This window comes from Grampus griseus (assembly GCF_964374135.1).
Source record: "Grampus griseus genome assembly, chromosome: 14".
In the NCBI taxonomy this organism is placed as follows: domain Eukaryota; kingdom Metazoa; phylum Chordata; class Mammalia; order Artiodactyla; family Delphinidae; genus Grampus; species Grampus griseus.
Window position 1 is genome coordinate 83,627,271 of NC_139008.1, and position 11,355 is coordinate 83,638,625.

General features: G+C 49.2%; 1 pseudogene across 1 annotated transcript; it reads left to right on the forward strand.

Moving 5' to 3' along the window:
- The first annotated feature begins 400 nt into the window (after positions 1 to 400).
- Positions 401 to 10,230, forward strand: LOC309832785 (ester hydrolase C11orf54-like; annotated as a pseudogene). The gene is made up of 3 exons: positions 401 to 457; positions 8,903 to 9,413; positions 10,180 to 10,230. The product of its transcript is annotated as an ester hydrolase C11orf54-like (transcript).
- The last annotated feature ends 1,125 nt before the right edge of the window (positions 10,231 to 11,355 follow it).

The following is an 11,355-nucleotide window of genomic DNA, read 5'->3' on the forward strand; positions in this document are numbered from 1 at the left end:
GGAGGCTCTTTGCTGAAAATGCAAAGTCCAGGGGAGCTTGCTCGCCCGGCGTCTCAGCTTTCCTCTGTATCACAACGTAGTTCCACTTTTCCTATTTCCAGCCAAACGTTTTGGAAACTCTGGGAGGTGTCAACCCATACAGGCTCCAGAGGCTTCTGGGACTGCTTGTGCAAAACTGGTGGGGGGCGGGGACTGATATCTGCCAACCTTTCCTCGCTCAGACATGGGGCGTTGCGACTCTCCCCCTCAAGGGAGAGGGGATCTGGGGATGTGGAAAGCACCTCTCTGGGTGCCGGCTTTCCGGAGAGTCTGAAACACAGCGTCCCACGGTAAGGAGCTGAAGGAAGCAGGCGCTGTTTTGGCAACGTGTACGGATCACTCACAACTGGTTTGACGGGCGATGGCGCCCGGGAGGCCCAGGAGCCCTGGCACCCAGCCTGAGGACGGCTCCTTGCATGTTTGCTGGGGGCGTGTAACCCATGGAAGCTGCGTCCGGCATCTCCCGGGGGCTCCCCTGTGCTTGGCCCAGGTGTGACGGGACCCAGATCGACCTGTGCCGGGTGGGAAGCCGGGATGGGCACGTGAAAAGATCTGGTCTTCTGTTCACAAATATTTCTTGGTACTTCCTTTGTCCCAGAACCTATCAGCACCAGGATGCGGCCACAGGCAGGACTGATGGAGTCTTTTCTCCCGAAGCTAGTGTTCTACTGGGAGAGCCACAGGCCATATAAAGAAACAAATAAAAATACGCTACCCAGGAGTGACACGTGATGGGAGGGGATGAGGTGACCCGTGGAGAAAGGGGGGTCATGGAAGACCACTCTGAGGAGGTGGCCTTTGTGGGGAGACCTGAATCGAGAGGGAAGACCCCCCCCACTGGGGAAGGACAGAATGACACAGGGCCTCATGCACCCAGTTGATGCTATCTGTCAGCTGTGCCCCCGCCTTGAGGCCCATTTCACAGATCAGTAAGCTGAGGCACAGAGAACCAAAGTAACTTGCCAAGGATATAGAGGCAAGAAGTTGAACCGAAGCCCCCTGGCTCCAGGGCCCACACAGAGAACCAGTAGGCTGCACAGCCTCCCGAAGATACCTGGGGACACAGGGTCCTGCCCAGGATTCCCACCGTAGCCTGCGGCTCCGAATCAAGTCCCTGTGCGCGTCTGAAGACCACGTGGGGGCGGGTGCTGGGCAGCACCAGCCTGATCGATGGAAAACTGGCCCTACCCCCTCCCTCGTGCCATGTGTCCCCCCACTTCTGGGTGCTCTCAGTGGGGACCTCGAGCAGGTTCAGAGGGGAGGCTGCCAGTTACAGCTCCCCACAGTAAGTGTGGCAGAGGGCTGAGTATTTTGTTTCCAATCTGCCAGAGACCTGGAGGTAACCCCTTGGTGCCCAGGCCTGGCTATGCACGGGTCACGTGCTCTGATGTCACTGCGGCGTCAAATCACTAGAAAGCTTTTTAAACACTCTCATCATGAACGGGTAACAAGGTCCCGAGGTGAGATGTGTGAAGCTAGCGTCCCTGCACAGCATCCGTCATCCACTGGCCTCCAGAGTCTGGCCGCACTGGTCCCCTCCAGCAGCCTGAGAGCCACCAGCCGGTCTCACCAGTGGCATCTGGGAACGAGAGTGCTGGGCTGAGGCTCTGTTCCTAAATGTCTCCAAAGCCCCGGGCCTCTGGCTCCCGGAGGGGTGTGAGTTCTGTGCTTCTGGGAAAAAGCAGGGAGCGATGCCCCGCTGCTTGCTCTGGCCGCGGACTCTATGCTGGTCTTTGCGAGACCCGGTGGACAGGCACAGCTACTGTGGGGCTGGCTGACCCGATTCAAGTGATTCCATCAACTTCCGGCCCTTAAGCAGCTGTCCACCATCCAACCATTACTACGTTCCCAGCCCCTGCGCCTTGCCTCCAGCTCAGTCTCACATCAGAACTGCCCCTTCTCCCGGGAACACGCCTCTGGATGGCCCACCCACCCACGCGGGAGGGAAGGGTGGGTCCGACCGCTTGCCCCAGCCCAGCCAGCCCCAAACGTCTCTTCCCTGGAGCCGGGCGGCCAAAGCAGCCTCAGGACTGGAGGGCACGGTCAGCCCCTGGCCGGAGAGGGTGGACGGCTCCTGGCGGCCCAATGGAGCAGAAACATGAGAAAATGAAGTGCATTGCACTAAACTTCAGGCAGGAAAAGCATTGACTCATCCCCCTGCCCCCAGCCAATTTTTTTTTTCTCCCAAAAAGCAACCACTGAACTTTTTCTACTTTCAGTCCCCAAACGAATTCAATCATGTTTTGGGTTTGGGTTTTATTGGGAGACGGACCCCAGTCGTGCTTTGTTTTCTCACTTAGGTTCTCAGTGATCTCATCAACCAAGTTGGGGTGTCCTCAGGGCTGGGACCTCGTGGGCCTCCTCTCTTTGCCCCAAGTCCCTCTCTGTTTCAGAAACAGTCAAAAGTAATCCTCCAGCATGAGCTCCCGGGAGGCTTGGGGCTAACAGGAGTTTGACTGGGTCTTGGCACCAACGCTGTGGATACTTCATTTTAAAATAATTAATTAATTAAGTATTTTTGGCTGCGTTGGGTCTTCGTTGCTGTGTGCAGGCTTTCCCTAGTTGCGGTGAGCTGGGGCTACTCTTCGTTGCGGTGCACGGGCTTCTCATTGCGGTGGCTTCTCTTGTTGCGGAGCACGGGCTCTAGGTGTGCGGGCTTCAGTAGTGTAGCACACAGGCTCAGTAGTTGTGGCTTGCGGGCTCTAGAGTGCAGGCTCAGTAGTTGTGGCACATGGGCTTAGTTGCTCCGCAGCATGTGGGATCTTCCCGGACCAGGGCTTGAACCCGCATCCTCTGCATTGGTAGGCAGATTCTTAACCACTGTGCCACCAGGGAAGTCCCGTGGCTGCTTCCTTTTAACATGGGAATGTTATAAAGTCAGTGGCAGCAGGACCCCCAGGCCCAGGGCCTCTGGAATGTCTTGCTGTAAATCAACACTGGTGTCTTTGGCCACACGTGTCCCTAGAGGATGTTCCAGAGCTTGACCCTGTGTGAGAGCCATTACCTTGAACACGGAACACAGGACGGTGTGCGGCAAGGGTGGAAATGGTTGACTGTCTGGGACTACAGAGGCCGCAGGCTAAAATATCACCAAAAAAGGCACCGACGTGCCCAGAACCACCTCAGTAAAGGGTGCTGGGAGGGTCTGCAGGTTCCAGCACCCTGGGCAGAGGGGTGAACTCAGGCTCACCGCCCAGATGGGAGTGGTGCTGTGTGGTGTTTAGAACACAGAGTACTCTCCAGAACTCTTGCCTTAGGCTTCCACAGCTCTTGTAAGTTTATAAGAATAAATACAAACATGCTAGTCGAAAGATAAAGAAATAAAATAAATGTTATGAAGTCATTTTGAAGGACGGAGGGGAAAAGCTGCAAAGGGACACGTCCATTCTTTATAAGACACTTTATGATCACCTCCTTTCTGAAACGTCTACCGGAAATACGTTATATGAGGATGCAAAGCTGTTTGTTCAAGTTATCACTGCAGCTGAAAAACATAGTATTTTTCCCACTTTTTTTTTTTTTTTAACTCTCATCACTAAGAAAATTGAAGTAGAAAATCCAGCAGACAATTATGCTTCGTGGAGTGGTGTCACGTCTGCAGGCTTCTCCGATGCTCACGGTGGCCTCTAATTAGATTCGGGGTTCTCTATATGTGGGGGCCTCAGTCTAACGCAATTTGAAAGCTAATCATGTTTAATTAGGTTGTACTATTAGGAAACAGCCAAGCAAACGGAAGAATTGTGAGTCATGCTTGGGAAACTTACAAAAGCAATATCACAAAACACACTGTTACTACCGGAGAGAAGCGCAAAAGTCACTCGCCTTCTGTTTGAACGACTGGATACGCAACCATGCTGGAGAGGCACTGAGGGTCGTCCCTTCTCTAGGGGGCCAAGTTCTCAAGGTGTACTGGCTACATCTGGCTGCCTCCTCTCAGAATGGAGGGGACTTTGTTTCAGGAAGTGATCTGGAGAAATTTCTTGCGCTTTGCTGCAAGATGTGAAACAGACACCTTTATGCCTCATTTTATTGGGGCACGTGGTTCAAAAGCAGCTGAAACCCGGGGTAGAGGGAGGCTGTCACTGTGCTGATACGTCCACGTGTCATGGTTTAAGGACCTGCAAGAAAGTAGCTGAAAGACATGCGCCTTGTAGACGGCACAAGTCCAAGCTCAAGGTTAATTCACCTCCGGACAGTTGGGAAAGCTCCGAGGCCTGGAGAGGAAACCTCTTGTGCTTCCAGCTCTCTGAATTTATATCACCAGGTTCATCTTCACAGAAGTGAAAAGAGGTTCTCAATTCCCCACCTGTTGATAAGAGCATAAGGATTCCAGTTCAGCCATTAGATCAATTTCCGACCAAGGATGCTAAAAGAGAGCTTCCACTCACCTCCTCTGTGCTTTTATTTTTCATTGGCAAAGTGAGTGTCAGAAAAATGAATGAACACATCACTCCTCATATATTCATTGCCAGGCACTGGGATTAAAATAATGAATAAGACATGTTCCTGTCTTCAAAGAGCAGGGATCCTTTAGAAAGCAGAGCCTGAGGCAAGGATTAGGTGACTTCTGATGTACTGGGGAGGAGCAAGCCCAGGGCAGTGGAGGTGATGGAGAGGGAGGTGAGGTGGTGAGGGAGGATTTGATGGGCGGTGTTGCAGGGCACTGGCTGCCACACCCAAAGTGCTGAGGAGGGACAGAGTGGGCTGCCCGGCAGGTGTGTTCACCCAACACACGAACTTCCCTGGAAGGGCTTCAAGGAGGAACCGCATCTCCAAGAAGTCACGGGAGAGAGAAAGGAGAAGGCGTTCTGCCCGGCTCAGGGAATCCCCCCTAACACACTTCCTCCCCAGGCACCTCATCCAGCCCCTCTGTGCTGCTAGAAAAGCCAGGGTCCCCTCTGTGTGGTATCTCACGTATGGAAGTGGAGGTGTGGGGTGGTGTCATCCAAGAGGGAAGGAAGGGGCACCTGGGAGAATCTGAGAAGGGACACGAAGCTTGTGACCCAACACAGGGAGACAGACAAGTGAAGACACAGGTGCATGTGTCCGAGGGGTTGTGGAGAGGGGGCATCTCACAGTCTGTGAGGTTCAGACAGACCTTATTCCAGGAGGAAGGAACATGTATCCCGACACTGGAAAGATGAGTGGGATTTGGCCAGGGGAAGGATGGGGCAGGGACAGTGTTCCAGGCAGCAGGTCCAGGTAGGCAAAAGTAGGTAGGCTGGAAGGTGCAGGGGGAGACTGAAGCAGGAAGAAGGCTAGGATGAGCCTGGAGAAGTGGGGACCACGAGCCAGACCACGCCCGGCCTCGTCAGTGTGGGAGGGGCTTGGGTTTTACCCCCAGCAGTGGGGAGCTCCCCTCCAAGCAGCCGGGGCCCTGGCCCTTGGCTCTCAGCACTGGGAATCTGTTTCTCTTTTACGTTTCTGGCTTTGCTCTCCTTCCCTCTGGGCTGGGAGCTCAGGGGAATTTAGAGCAGCTGTCTCCAGACACCAGGGGTGAGAAAGTCCAGTCTTCCCCATGCTAGCCTCATAACAAGTCACCGTCACACCTTGCCGGCCTTGGGGGACATTAGCACTGTGCCAAGAGCTGGCAGCCTCGCTCGTCTGCTGGCCCAGGATCAGCAAAAATGAGGGCAGGGAAGCAGGTGTGGACAGGGCTGGAGGCATGGGCGGCCGGCTCTGCTGTCCTGCCTGGTTGGCTAAGGAGGACCCATGATGTGAGGCCAGCTCAGCCTCTGGTGAGGGACCTGGGGATGTGGCCTTGGTGGGTCCTGTCGTCTCTCTCAGGTCCCCTCTGGAGTTAGCTGAGCACAGATCCACTTGGTTGCTATGGTTCAGAGATGCCCACCAGAATTTCCCTCCTCTCTTCCTGGGTATTGGATGAGGGATGGGCGTGTGACCCACCCTGGACCAATCAGAAGTCTGAGATCGAGGCTCTGAGATGTTGCATAAATGAAGCTCAGTCTCTGGGTGTGGTGGGCAGAATAATGGCCCCCAGAGAAGCCCAAGTCCTAATCTCTGGAACCTATGAATATGTCACCTTATGTAGCAAAAGGGACTTTGCGGACGTGATGAAGAATCTTAAGATGGGAAAATTAACCTGGATTGTCTGAATGGGCCCCATGTATTCATAGAGGTCCTTATAAGAGGGAGGCAGGAGGATGAGAGAGAGAGAATGTGAGGCCAGAAGCAGAGGTTGGAGTGATGACTTTGCTGCCTTTGAAGAAAGAGGAAGCGGCCACAAGCCAAGGAATGCATCAGCCTCTAGAAACTGGAAAAGGCAAAGAAGCAGATTCTCCCCTAGAGCCTCGGGGAAGGAAGACAGCCCTGATACACCTGAATTTTGGTCCAGTAAGAACCACTGCAGAATTCTGACCTCCTGAACTCTACGAGAATAAATCCATGCTGTTCTAAGCCACTCAGATTGCGGCAACTTGTTAGAGCAGCAAAGGGCACTGAACACGCCGGGCACATGGGTCCTTGCTGTCGGAGCGCCTTCATTTCAGAACAATGTCACGCTCCCCTCGTCAGAGATGTGGGGCTTGACATTGCTTGTAGGAACCTGGGGGCGATGCCCTCTGCGTTGCCCCTGGCTTGTGGGCTTCCCTGCAGCCAAGCGTCTACACTACCTGATTCTCCCTCCAGATCGGCCTCCTGGAGCTGCAGAGTATTTGTGCTCCACTCTCCTCACTACGAAATAACTGACGGCTGCTGTGGGATTAGCCTTGGGTTTCCTCGTCCACAGTGGTTGAAGTTTCCCCGAGTTCGGAATCAGCCGTTACCCTGACGGCACTTTCGGTGGGCCGCTCTTTTCTGCTGTGTGACTGTGACCTGGCGGGTGGCCTTCCTCCCTCCTCCCCTCCCTCCTTTCTTCTCCCTGTGAACACACACAAAGTGCACCCTGATGAATTTTCACACGTGCACACACCTGTGTCATCACCACCCAGGTTACTCAGACCATTTCCAGCACGTCTTCTGTTTAAGCCCCCAAAGGTAACCTCTGTCCTGACTTCTATCACTGGATCTGTGTTGCCTGTTTTTTTTTTTTTTTTTTTTTTTGCGGTACACGGGCCTCTCACTGTTGTGGCCTCTCCCTTTGCGGAGCACAGGCTCCGGACGCGCAGGCCCAGCGGCCATGGCTCACAGGCCCAGCCGCTCCGTGGCATGTGAGATCTTCCCAGACTGGGGCACGAACCCGCGTCCCCTGCATCGGCAGGCGGACTCTCAACCACTGTGCCACCAGGGAAGCCCTGTGTTGCCTGTTCTTGATCGTCACATAAAGTGAGTTGAGTTGGGAAAACTGACTCTTGTAAAATGTGCATCTGGTTTCTTCCACTGGGAGATCCATCAGTGTCTTGTGGACCAGTAGTTCCTGCATCACTGCTGGGTAGTGTTCACTGTGTGGATGTATCACAGTTTGTCCATTCTCCTGTGGATGCACGTTTGGGTTCTTTCCAGATTTGGGCTACAATGAATAAAGCTGCTTCCAACATTCATGTGCAGGTCTTTGTCTGGACATTTGCCCTCTTTTCTGTTAGGGTGTTTCTAGGAATGGAATTGCTGGGTTGTAGGGTAGTTGTATATTTGGTCTGAATTCTTTTTTCATTACTCTCTTGCTGGTTGGATCTCACTGTCAAAAAATTGACTCCAGTTCTCTTTCCAAAACTCTCCCAAGGAGTTCTCCAGGCATGTGTGTCCTCTTGTGTGTGGAGCATCTAGCCACTGTGTTGATTTGAACATCTTGCCTACATGTAACGTTTCCAGGTCACATCCACGGCCCGTCTGGAATTTGTGGAAGTTGTTTTCTGGTGCAACGTGTTTCTGTGGAAAAGTCAGATCAGCTCAAATATTTCCCTCCTTTTCCCTGATCTGTTTTCCTGCTTCAATGTTTGAAGAAGTCTTTCTCTGTCTTTGGAATTCAATTGTTCAATTACAGCATATCTCGGTGTTGGGCATTTTAAAGAAAATTTTCTTGGAACATATGAGTGTTTTAAGTATAAAGTTTCAGAGGTTTTTCTTCATTTCAGGGAAAGTTCCCTGCTTCATGTCTTTGAATACATTGTCACTGTTGGGCTTTGTAATCCAGGGACACCCCCAAACGCTTATATCGCATCTCCTGCGACAGGCCTCCACCTCTGTTAGCTTCCCTCAGCTTTGATCTCTTTGCCCTTTTCATGTGTATTCATTTCATCTCATGCCTTTTCTCTCTGTTAATATTTGATTTCCAGCTGTATCTGTTGTGTTCTCTGTCATTTAAAATTTTATTTCTTAGTTATGTAAAAATTTTTTTAAAAAGTCTGTTCCCTTTCGTCAGTTTATATCTTAAATAGGATTTGAAAATCATTTTGTCTTCCAGCATTTGTTTTACTGAATGCATAATGTTTATTAAGTTTTTCTAGAGGGTGAAGCAACGGAGAGAAATTCTCTTCTGTTTCTGGAGACATATTTTCTTCTTGGTTGGGCTCTTTTTTTTTAATACATTTATTTATTTTTTATTTATTTATTTTTGGCTGCATTGGGTCTTCATTGCTGCACACGGACTGTCTCTAGTTGCAGTGAGCTGGAGTTACTTTTCGTTGTGATGTGCCAGCTTCTTATTGCAGTGGCTTCTTTCATTGTGGAGCACAGGCTCTAGGCGTGCAGGTTTCATTAGTTGTGGCACGTGGGCTCAGTAGTTATGGCCCACGGGCTCTAGAGTGCAGGCTCAGTAGTTGTAGTGCACGGGCTTAGGTGCTCCGCGGCATGTGGGATCTTCCCGGACCAGGGCTTGAGCCCGTGTCCCCTGCATTGACAGGTGGATTCTTAACCACTGCGCCACCAGGGAAACCCTGGACTCTTTTTTAAAAATACCTCTTTTCGGCAGAAGGGGAGAGGCAGCACATCGAAAGGAGGGCCTCTGGAGTGTGGAGTTCCGGAGTTTGGAGTTCTGCAGAAGGGGCTAACGGATACCTTTGCTGATGTCCAGGTCTCTGTAGTGGATTGCCCTAATTTGACTAAGGAGCCATTTACCTTTCCCGTAAAAGGTATCTGTGGGAAAACTAGAATTGCAGAAGTAGGAGGTGTGCCTTACTTATTGCCTCTTATAAATAAAAAAAAATTATGATCTAAATAAAATCGCAGAAGAAATCCAGCTTCCTGGAGCTTTTGTTCTTGGAGCAGAAGCAGGCCCATTTCCGACTCTTGGATTCAATTCTGAGTTTATGCCAGTTGTTCACACGGAAAGTGAACACAAACCTCCTGTGAATGGACGTTACTTTGCTCATGTTAACTCTGCAGATGGAGGGTGCCTACTAGGGAAATACAGTGAGAAATATGACGATTTGGGGTTTGCATTACTGGCTAATCTTTTTGCCAGTGAAGGCCAACCTGGAAAGGTGATTTTGTTTTAAGAATGCAGTATTCTCCAAAAGTTCTCAGATAGCTAAAACTTTGAATGCTTACTGCAACTACTGTAGTTTTCTTCAGAAAATCCAAAGCTACCCAAGTCCCAAACCTCTTTAAATAACCCAGTTATAAAAGATTCAGAAAATACTACAGGCAGAGTGAGAGTCTCATTTAAAACTAAGGTTAAGAATAATACGTTGGGCTTCCCTGGTGGCTCAGTGGTTAAGAATCCGCTTGCCAAGGCAGGGGGACATAGGTTTGAGTCCTGGTCTGGGAAGATCCCACATGCCGTGGAGCAACTAAACCCATGTGCCACAACTATTGAGGCCCACGCGCCTAGAGCCTGTGCTCCACAACGAGAGAAGCCACTGCAATGAGAAGCCCGCGCACTGCAACAAAGAGTAGCCCCTGCTCGCTGCAACTAGAGAAAGCCCACATGCAGCAATGAAGACCCAATGCAAACAAAAATTAAAATAAAAAGATTTTTTATTAAATAAAATAAAAAAATTAAATAAAATTAAAGAAATTTTTCTAAAGTAAAATAAAAATTTTTTTAAATAAAAGAAATATTTAGTAAGCGATAGCATTTTTCCAAGGAACTAAAAGGTCATTGAGGTGAAAGCCAAAAGAAGAACTGGAAAACTTAACTTCGTGACTTGTATAAGACAGACTCTTGAAAAACATTATGGAGATAAGCCTGTAGGAATGAGAGGTACTTTCGTGATTCAGAAAGGAAAAGTGAAGACTCACATTACGCCGGCAGAATTTTCTTCCTGCCCATTGAACTCTGATGCTCTATCACATTGATAAACCAATAGAGACCCATTCATTTAGGTGAGATTAAATCAACAGATACTCGTTTGACTGATTAACTCATTAATTGATACTAACATAAAGCCTAATAGAAATGATCTCACTACTTAAGCTCTATTTTTTTTGGCCTTTGAAATGAAAGGTATGTCGACACTGTGCTCTGTGTTACTTCACAGATCTATCTGAAAGGGATTATTGGGAACAAAGACACATGATGGAGATGTTTTTCATTCTTTTTATTCTAAAAATAAATCTTATGTTTCTAATTAAATATAAACACGATTAAGAATCAAGTGATTATTAATAAACCTACCTAAGGAGACAAAAGACCTGTATGCAGAAAACTATAAGACACTGATGAAAGAAATTAAAGGTGATACAAACAGAGAGATATACCATGTTCTTGGATTGGAACAATCAACATTGTGAAAATGACTATCATTGACAATAGCCAGGACATGGAAACAACCTAAGTGTCCATCGACAGATGAATGGATAAAGAAGGTGTGGCACATATATACAACAGAATATTACTCAGCTATAAAAAGAAACGAAATTGAGTTATTTGTAGTGAGGTAGATGGACCCAGAGTCTGTCATACAGAGTGAAGTAAGTCAGAAAGAGAAAAACAAATACTGTATGCTAACATATATATATGGAATCTAAAAAAAAAAAAAAAAGGTTCTGAAGAAGCTAGGGGCAGGACAGTAATAAAGATGCAGACATAGAGAATGGACTTGAGGACATGGGGAGGGGGAAGGGTAAGATGGGACGAAGTGAGAGAGTGGCGTGGACATATACACACTACCAAATGTAAAATAGATAGCTGGTGGGAAGCAGCCGCATAGCACAGGGAGATAAGCTTGGTGCTTTGTGTCCACCTAGAGGGGTGGGATAGGGAGGGTGGGAGGGAGACGCAAGAGGGAGTAGATATGGGGATATATGTATATGTATAGCTGATTCAGTTTGTTATAAAGCACAAACTAACACACCATTGTAAGGCAATTATACTCCAATAAAGAGGTTAAAAAAAAAACCCAAACACCTCTTTTCTTCTTTCCCCCATCCCTCTCTCCCTCCTTCCCTTCCTTCCTTCCTTCCTTATCGTTCTGACTTTCG